The following is a 10,818-nucleotide window of genomic DNA, read 5'->3' on the forward strand; positions in this document are numbered from 1 at the left end:
TAATAAAGTGTTTAAACGTGCATCATGGACATGACAGGTCTCTCTTCTGAAGAAATATATTATTACAAGGGGGAAAAGTCTTCTGTATGTGCGGTACAGAGAATGACACAGGCACAAGCGTTTGCTGCTCAGTGTTGCCAGATCTTGCACTAAAAAAACAGCGAACAAGAAAAATCCAATAATAAACCGAAATAAATCCAAACGCTTTACCTCAAAGATCAAAATATTGGGACTGGCACCTTCACATTTTAACAACACCAAAAACTTGATCGCTTCATGAGCCAAATGTCATGGGCTTGCCAGATAGTTTTGCACTAGACTCAGGTTTGAGTGTATCTGGCAAGACCATGACAGTACTATGTTCTGTGTGGGAGCATGGGGAGGCATATAGTGTGTGGCTTCCACATGTTCCCAGTGTTTTGTGGCTGTCATGGTCTTGCCTGACCTTGGGTAGTTCCAGGTTGGATGTAAGAGGGCAGGATCGTGGCAGCATTGTGTTTATGTGGGAACACGTGTGTTTTCACATCATCTATGTGTGACACGTGTTCCCAGTGTCTCGTCACTTTTACCCTACTCCCTTATGTACTCGTGCCTTAAGTGATTAATTATGTTCACCTGTTCCCCATTGATGTGCTGTCTATTTAATGCCCTCGTGTTCTCTGTGTGGTGTGCGTGCGTTGTCGTAGTTTAGTGTTGTGAAGATCTCAGTGTTCATGTGCTTCGTGTGTTTTGAGATCTGTTCCTGTTTTCCCGTGTTTAGTTTGTGTTTCATCACAGTGTTTAAGTTTATCTTCTGTTTTACCCCTACGTGGGTGTTTCTGTTATTTTTGTAAATAAATTCATAGTTATATTTTCTTACATCTCTTGCGTTTGGGTTCTCCTTTTGTTTTCCACTTTTCGGTTAAAACCGATCGTGACAGAACGCACGCACCAAAACTAAACCCAGCGAGGATGTTTGCTGGCAGCCGCCTGGCGATACGGGGAAGAGGATCCCGTCCTGCATACGAGTCGGGTTTCGAGTTTTATGCCCCACTCGTATGCGGACCCGAGGTGAATGCCAGGCGGCAACCAACTGGGCTTGCTGGACCCCGCCAGACTCAGTCCAGCGTAAGGGGGATTATGACCGGGGCCATCAGGATGGGGAGGTCGAATCCCGTCTCCCCGGTGCTGGAGACTACTCCCGGGGCCAGTCTCGGACCTGCGCTCCCTGCGTCGAGAGGGAGGAGGAGAAGGACGAAGAGGGCCTCAGAACCGGCGCAGCCGGAGACTCGTTACCCACCGGCACAGCCGGAGACACGTCAGCCGCCGGTAGACCCGGAGACACGTCACCCACCGACGCAGCCGGAGACACGTCACCCGCCGACGCAGCCGGGGACACGTCACCCGCCGACGCAGCCGGGGACACGTCACCCGCCGGCGCAGCCGGGGACCCGTCACCCGCCGGCACAGCCGGAGACACGTCACCAGTCGGCTTTTCAGCCGCGGGACTTTAAGACTCATGGTCACCATGGACGTTTTGTTCCCCCTGTTTTTGCCCCACCTCCCCTTCATCATATATTGTTTTTGTTAAATCACCCCAATCCGTTTGTTACGTATGTCTGTTTACCTTTGTTGTTTGTGGTAATGTTGTCGTGGTTGTCTTCTGTTGTGCAGTCTTTCGTTCCTCGTGTTTAATGTTTTTGTTTGTTTTTGTTGTGACGTCTTGTATCCGTCTTTGAAGATGGGGGTACTGTCATGGGCTTGCCAGATAGTTTTGCACTAGACTCAGGTTTGAGTGTATCTGGCAAGACCATGACAGTACTCTGTTCTGTGTGGGAGCATGGGGAGGCATATAGTGTGTGGCTTCCACATGTTTCCAGTGTTTTGTGGCTGTCATGGTCTTGCCTGACCTTGGGTAGTTCCAGGTTGGATGTAAGAGGGCAAGATCGTGGCAGCATTGTGTTTATGTGGGAACACGTGTGTTTTCACATCATGTATGTGTGACACGTGTTCCCAGTGTCTCGTCACTTTAACCCTACTCCCTTATGTACTCGTGTCTTAAGTGATTAATTATGTTCACCTGTTCCCCATTGATGTGCTGTCTATTTAATGCCCTCGTGTTCTCTGTGTGGTGTGCGTGCGTTGTCGTAGTTTAGTTTTGTGAAGATCTCAGTGTTCATGTGCTTCGTGTGTTTTGAGATCTGTTCCTGTTTTCCCGTGTTTAGTTTGTGTTTCATCACAGTGTTTAAGTTTATCTTCTGTTTTACCCCTACGTGGGTGTTTCAGTTATTTTTGTAAATAAATTCATAGTTATATTTTCTTACATCTCTTGCGTTTGGGTTCTCCTTTTGTTTTCCACTTTTCGGTTAAAACCGATCGTGACACCAAAAGCCATAAATGGTTAAGCGCTTAAATGGTATGCGAGTACAAAAAAGACGAGGACCTGGCAACACTCCAAGAGCGCGCGCAGCCTCACAAATGCGTACAATACCCCAGATAGCAAAAAATATCTTTATCCCACCATCCCCAAGCAGTCGGCTATAGGTGCATCCCGCTGGCGGGGATGAAACTTTTGCCGCCGAATACGTCACTCCCATTTGTTGCGAGATGCCACCTTATGACGCTTACTGCCTCCGCCGGTGGTCCGCCGACTCATTGCTATCTGGGACACAACGACACGACAGAGGTTTATTGCAAAACATAATGCTGTTAAATTATTTCCATCAAAGCTGTGAGTGATAAGCACGTGAGACGGCAGGCCGTTGCTATGGTTATCTCCGTGTCAATCATCACATTTTCACATTTAAATGCGGTTGTCACTCCTGAAAGTTTGCAGTGTGTACGAAACCACAATGTGTGGAACTCCAGCTAAACAGTCACGTCTTAACACCTACTTTGCATCGCCCCCACAAGCTATTTGTCTGCAACACGACAAGAGGTCATAACGGAGAAATTAATTTCGTTCATTTGTAAGGACATGAGACCGATCAGTGTCGTGGATGGAGCAGGCTTCAGGGAGTTTTGTCAAGCCATGTACAGTAACCGAGGTACCATATCACTTTGATGTCTCTTGATTTACTTGTTTTGTGTATGTAATATACGTTGTCAAATATGTTTAAACTTAAATAGACTACCTATAGAAGTAGTTATGTCTCTTTATATTAATTTGTCCTGTTATTGACGTAATGCGTTATTAAACGTTGTTAACGTCGTTGAAAAAATGGGCAACCACCAGATATTCGAATAGTTCGAATATTCGTGGGTTTTTTAGGGAGAATATTCGAACGTCATTTTTGAGCAATTTTGACAGCCCTAGTGTCCAGACTTTTTTGTGTGGTGATCTACTTTTAAAATGATAAAGCCGACAAGGTCTACCTGCTAAAAAACACAGTTACATTTTTTAATGACAATTTAAAAGCGTATTAGGACTACAGTATACTGCCTATCTCTACATTGAATTTAAGGCTGTCCCCATTAGGCTACTCCATTCTTTTTGAGGCGTTAAAAAAGTCATTAAGTACATGTCAAGTAATGCTTAAAATAGCGGAGATGCAGTTTAGTGAAACAAACTAGAATAAGACAACAGTATCAGAAGCCTCTCTCGACGCAGCTTTCTATTGCTAGGCAACCACCGAGTCAGCTGTCTTGTCAATCAAATATTGAAGCGTGAGCGCTCTTTTGCCAAGTAGGAAAAGGATCTACCACCTTTAGACACTTTTGATATTCTAGGGATAATTAAGTGACCAGAATTTTGTGATCGCAGTTTACGTGGTGGATTGTATTCTTATAGTAGTTCTTTAATATACGAGGGTGCTAGGCCATTTAAGGCTTTGTAGGTGATATTTTAAATTGTATGCTAAATGTAACTGGCAGCCAGTGTAAAGATGCCAAAATTGGACTTATGTGGTCATACTTTTTAGATAGAGTAGGCACTCTTGCGGCGGCGTTTTGTTCTTTTTTCAAGGGCGCACAATGTGAAGTTCGTCACAACATGTATGTATGTAGCCTGTCGTTGTGGTTCGTCATTTCAAAATATGCGTTCAGCTATTTGCGTCACGTGTCTTGTCAAAATAAGTGCCTGCTGCAGGCGCATCTAAAGGGTTTATGTATCTGGCTCGCATTTGCCAGAGACTCGCTTAATATCATGCATAATCAGAGTTTACTGTTAAGGAAGTGTCTTGCGTGTATTTTGTGAACGTGAGCGTCACTCTCTTTTATCATAAATGGTTTTGACGCATATGCAGCAGGCACTTACTTTGACAAAACACATGATGCATATGCTATACATGACGCAACAAACACATATTTTGAAAACACGAGCAACACACATGAAACTCCAAACACATATTTTGAATTTGCCCCCCTTGGAAGAGCAGTCACCATCCGCCACTGCTTCGACTGATAAAAAACCCTCAAACTTTTGGGAGCAGTTTCCCGGACAGAGATTAGACTAGTCCTAGACTAAAATAAATGTAAGAGCTGCCCAAACTGAAAACAACTTGCACTGACATATCTTAAATTACACCAGTGCCCTTTGTTATGCCTCAAAATGCACACAGGTAATGTTTATAGTAAGGCATGTTTGTTAAAACTAGTTATATTTCCTAATTAAACAAAGGCCTATTCCCGGTTTAAGCTAATTCTGTATGGGAAACCACCCCTTGGTGTTTATTCTGCACAGGAAGAACACGCTTATGTGAGCCATGGCTCGCCAAAAGAGTTTGTAGAGGAACTACGATCAAGAATTATTGCTTTACATAAAGCTGGAAATGTTGCAAAGTTATTTCAAAGACTTAAGAAATTCTCCAGTCTACAGCAAACAATCTACAAATGGCTACTCTACCAAGAAGTGGGCGCCCCATCAAAATGACACCAAGAGCACAACGAAGACTCATCAATGAGGTAAAGAAGCAACCCCGAATGACAGCCAAAGATTTGAAGTCATAATTGGAACTTGCTATTATCTCTGTTCATGAGTCTACAATACATGACACACTGAACAAGCAGGGTATCCACGGCAGGAAACCATGAAGGAAGCCACTGTTTACTAAAAATAACATTGCTGCACACCTGAAGCTTGCAGAAGAGCACATTGACACTCCACAGTGGTATTGGCTAAATGTTTTGTGGACTGAACTAACTAACTCAACTAAGATTGTGGACTCAACTAAGATTGAACTACTTGGAAAAACACACAGAGCTACATCTGGTATAGAAAGGGCACGGCATATCATCATGAAAACATCATCCCAACTGTAAAGTATGGTGGAGGAAACATCATGATTTGGGCCTGCTTTGCTGCATCAGGGCCAATGCAATCATTGAGGGGAAGATGAATTCCCAAATATAAAAGACAATTCTTCAGGGTAATGTGAGAAAAACAAAATCTACCTTTTGGAGTGGCCAAGTCAGAGCCCAGACCTTAACCCAGTAGAGATGCAATGGATTGACTTGAAGAGGTCCATACACATGAGACGTCCAAACAATATGACCGAGCTAAAGCAGTTCTGCCAGGAATAATGGGATAAAATTCCTCCTCAACGATGTGCAGGTCTGATCCACAGCTATGAAGTGCCTGCTTGAGGTTATTGCTGCCAATGGGAGTTCAACAGTTATTCATTCTAAGGGTTCACTTACTTTATTCACTGCCATTTTGAATGTTCAATGAGTGTGTTCAATAAAGACATGAAAGGTCCGAATGTTTTGTGTAATTATTTTTAGACACATTATGTTTGTCAATATCTTACACTTAGAACGAAGATTAGCTCACATTTTATTACAAATCTATTCCGAAAACTAGGAAATTCCAAAAGGTTTACATACACTGTAAAAAGTCATTCTGCAGGCTTGTAGATTTGATGAAATTGAATATGTAAATGTATTTAATAAAATTAATTTCATGTAGTTTGGTAATTTTTTTGTGTTAAAATTCTTTAAAAATGACTGGAATAAAAACAACTTATTGTTTTTGTGAAGGATTTAGCTTTTCTTATTGTGTATCTGCAAAGGAGCGAATACTGAATAAATCCAACGTCATACAAATCAGCTGTTTTAAATTAAAAAAACATTTCAGGTTAATATGCAGGTCTTGAGCGCTGAGCAGACGGATTTAGGAAATATTTCTGTTATTGTGCCAAAATTCAAAGTTTTGAAAGCATTTCAGTCGAGAATGTATTTTTTTTATATCAAGAATTTGCAGTAGGTTCATAAAGATATCGCCTATTTTAACATTTCCTTCGAGTTTTTGGCGATGGGAGCTCCAGATAATCAGCGGGCGCTCACCGCTCATTTATACCGGACAACAGCGCCTCACCTCGGCCAGTCTTGCTGAAAATCACCGCTGGCTGTGACGTCAATGTAGTGTTTAAACTGTGGATAAAATTCATTTCGGGTAAATTTAACGGGCAATCTTTGGTAAATACAGGTCTTATAAGTCTATAAGCAGTGTTTCTTTGTATAATTTGTTTGTAATTTGTAAATATTAATTAAAATAAGGATTAATACGAACTGGGTTTGGACGTAACTTCAGCTTTAGGAGGTCGCATATCTATGCATTCGTCATCAAGACTGTCTTATTTCAGAATATTAACAAGTTGACTTTTATTCTTAGTTAATCGTAAATTGTTGTTGGGAGGAAATTTTGCTGGGATGAAAACTCTTAATGTGTAAGTTACCACGTTGTGCTTATATTCTCATCCGCTTGGCTTTACCTGTTACATAAATGATGCGTTATTAATAAGGTGTATAACTAAATTGTATCTTTCAAATTCGTTAAACTACGTTAAGCATTTTAGAAAGTCCCATGTGAACATAATAAGAGTTTGCTTTACATTTAGTTTTACAAACGACTTCAACGTATGAGCGTATGTTATGTGTGTGTGTGTGTGGTGGTCTTATAAGTCTATAAGCAGTGTTTCTTTGTATAATTTGTTTGTAATTTGTAAATATTAATTAAAATAAGGATTAATATGAACTGGGTTTGGACGTAACTTCAGCTTTAGGAGGTCGCATATCTATGCATTCGTCATCAAGACTGTCTTATTTCAGAATATTAACAAGTTGACTTTTATTCTTAGTTAATCGTAAATTGTTGTAATATGCGTAGGACTTGCGAATGTAATACTTAGTTAACCTAAAGAAACCTGGCTTAATGGCGTATGCAGTCTGCATGTGACCTCCACAGGCGCAGTCTGCACCCTTCGGATTCAGAAACGGCCTGCGATTGGTGGTCCAGCTGTAACTCATTTTGAGTGACAGAAAAACTGATCAATCATACTGTTCCTCTGAATGGGTGGGTTCTCTTATCACTAACTTTCATAGATATGTATATATCTATCATGACAAATTCCGCTCGCTCACTCTGGTTCGTGTTTTAAAGATAAACGTGAACTGTTAGACATTTCTGTAATTTTTACAGTTATTTACTGTATATCACCCAGTATTATACTGTAAACTATTTATACAGTACATAACTGTAATTCGCGTTGCATTTTGGGAATTTTCTGTGCCATCATACATCATATACAGTAATTTACTGTATTTTTGAAAATTGCTGTATGCTACTGTATATTTTCTAAGTCTTTTGGCGGTATTTTCCTTATTCACACAAATCCTTATTTTATTTTTCTCAAAATCATTATTTTTGACAATTGTATACACACAGGCATTGACTTATTTTAGCTAAGGAACCATGTAGCAGCACAGGTGTTCAGAGGATCGATTTCAGGTGTGCACATAAACTGAAGAGTTTTCAAACAAGATTTTTACTGGGACAGTGGCGCTTTTCAGTATACAGGAGAGAATGAAAAAGTTATCTATATAAGTTATTTATTATCAGACCCGCGGTTGTTGTTTACCCGAACGGGACATTTTAAAACCGTTAACTGGACGCGTTGCTTAACGTATAACGGTAATATTAGTTTACCAAAGTCAGTATAAACCTAATTAATAAATCAAACTATGTGTATGCAAGCCTACGAGCACGCGCGGTGCGTTAAATTACACGCTAGTGTTTTCCTTTTATAAAACTATTATGAAGAAATGCTTAACGTAGCCTAATGTATATGTCAATGATATGAAAAGATCAGATTTAGTATATAACGTTACCTATGAGAATAATTTATTAATATAAAAGCATATTTAAAAAAGTACCCTAAATTACATTTTGCTGGGAGGAAAACTCTTATAAGGGGCGGTTTCCCGGACAGGGATTAGACTAGTCCTAGACTTAAACACTTTTAAGAGCTCTCCAAACTGAAAACAACTTGCACTGACATATCTTAAAATACATCAGTACCCTTTGTTTTACCTCAAAATGCACACAGGTAATGTTTTTAGTAAGGCATGTTTGTTAAAACTAGTTATATTTCCTAATTTAACTAAGGCTTAGTCCTGGATTAAGCTAATCCTGGCCCGGGAAACCGCCCCTTAATGTGTAAGTAACCACGTTGTGCTTATATTCTCATCCGCTTGGCTTTACCTGTTACATAAATTATGCGTTATTAATAAGGTGTATAACTAAATTGTATCTTTCAAATTCGTTAAACTACGTTAAGCATTTTAGAAAGTCCCATGTGAACATAATAAGAGTTTGCTTAACATTTAGTTTTACAAACGACTTCCATGTATGAGCGTATGTTATGTGTGTGTTGTGGCCAATCGGAAAAACATTTTAAATGTGAATATGTTTAAACATAAAGACTGAAACCTAATTTGCATAAAATAAAGTTTTAAAATTTATTTTTGTTTTGTATTCAATTGCTTTTGAGGCCAATGTAGCTGTACAGTAAATATTCAGCCTCGATCAGAAAACCACGTCACACTGTCATAACACACAGACCTGTGGCCATGGTGCAGTGATTCGAGTAGAGTACATCTACTCTGGTTATCTCTTTTTTAAAACAGTATTTACTGAAAAATATGAGTGTTTAGCATCATGTATTAAATGTGTTAAATATGTCCTTTTTTCCCTGCATTTATTTTGCGGTCTAAAATTCTTTGGGAGGATAAATTAATGAGGATGTAACAAAATACACTGCAAGAACTGGAATGAGAGACAAGTGAGGATGAAGAGGACAACAGAATATCCATCCTTTCTTCACCACCTCACAGAGTTTGAGTGAAACAACTTGTATTAGGTGAGACACTTCTCAATAAGATACAGTATGCTGCATGTATGGGTTAGTTAGGTCTCCCTAATTAACTAACAGCTGTAACAAACAGTACTGTACAAAACTGTAGTTCAAAATAATTATGACCATCTTTCTTTTGCTTACAGGACCCACAGGATTATTTTATAACAAGACTGATTATTTTATACCAGAAGTTTGGTATTTTTTTTAAGCTACTGTATTATTTCTTATGACAATTCATTTTGATGTGCATTCAGAACTGTAAGTTGGTAAGTACATTTACTGTATTTACTGTAAGTAAAGGCTAAAGAGTATATCTCCTCTAGTTCTAAGTTCTAGTTCTAAGTTCTAACAACGTTCCCAAAGGTCCCAATAATGTTAAGCCAACATAAAATTGTCCAGTTTTTAAATTGTTTACACTCTAAAAAATATTGGGTTGTTTTTAACCCTGGGTTGGGTAAACTATAGGACAGAACACATTTCTGGGTTAAAGTGACCCAAATAATGAGTTGTTTTATCCCAACTGCTGGGTTATTTTAACCCAGAAATGTGTTCTGTCCTATAGTTACCCATATTTTTTAGGAATGTTTCTTGATTGTGCAAATGTTAGAGGAATGTTAAAAAAAAAATTCAGACAATGTCATGTTTAAATGTACTCACAATGTTTAAAACTAATGTTTAGTATATTTTATGAATGTTTATGCAATATTTTAACAGAACATTAAGAAATAATGTATTACAACAGTTTGTAAATAATAGAATGTAATGTTTTTTTATCATTACAAGCAAAAACATTCATAACGTTATTGGGAACTTTCAAGGAACGTTCTTAGAACCTTTCTCTGTGGTTGAGCATTGGGTTAGCATCATAAAACGCCATGGGTTCCAACAAGGGAATGCACATGCTGATAAAAAAATTATACTTTGCATTGCACATGTTTGTTATTTGCCTGTTTCATTTTAAACCAGTTCTATTTTAAGAGATCTTAACTAGACTAAAAAAATGGGTCACAAAAATTTGAATTTTGCTATTATGATGCTGATTTAGTGGTGTTATGGGTTTTCTGGTAACAGTGGTAGTGGATCATGATCACCTCTCTAGCTTCAAAAGTAGGATGCAAAATGTATAACACCAAATCATTATAGCATAACTCCATGTGACTTGACATAATTTAAAGTCGTCTAACGGCAGACATGATTGCGTGTGAAGTCCTATGCCAAAGACTCTCCAAATACTGCATCTACACATTCTTCCTGATGTGTTTTTGTTGGTACAGTATTGTTCGAAATAATAGCAGTACAATGTGATTAACCAGAATAATCAAGGTTTTTAGTATATTTTTTATTGCTACGTGGCAAACAAGTTACCAGTAGGTTCAGTAGATTCTCAGAAAACAAATGAGACCCAGCATTCATGATATGCACGCTATTAAGGCTGTGCAATTGGGCAATTAGTTGAAAGGGGTGTGTTCAAAAAAATAGCAGTGTCTATCTTTGACTGTACAAACTCAAAACTATTTTGTACAAACATTTTTTTTCTGGGATTTAGCAATCCTGTGAATCACTAAACTAATATTTAGTTGTATGACCACAGTTTTTTAAAACTGCTTGACATCTGTGTGGCATGGAGTCAACCACCTTGTGGCACCTCTCAGCTGTTATTCCACTCCATGATTCTTTAACAACATTCCACAATTCATTCACATTT

This window comes from Misgurnus anguillicaudatus, chromosome 4 (assembly GCF_027580225.2).
Source record: "Misgurnus anguillicaudatus chromosome 4, ASM2758022v2, whole genome shotgun sequence".
In the NCBI taxonomy this organism is placed as follows: Eukaryota; Metazoa; Chordata; class Actinopteri; order Cypriniformes; family Cobitidae; genus Misgurnus; species Misgurnus anguillicaudatus.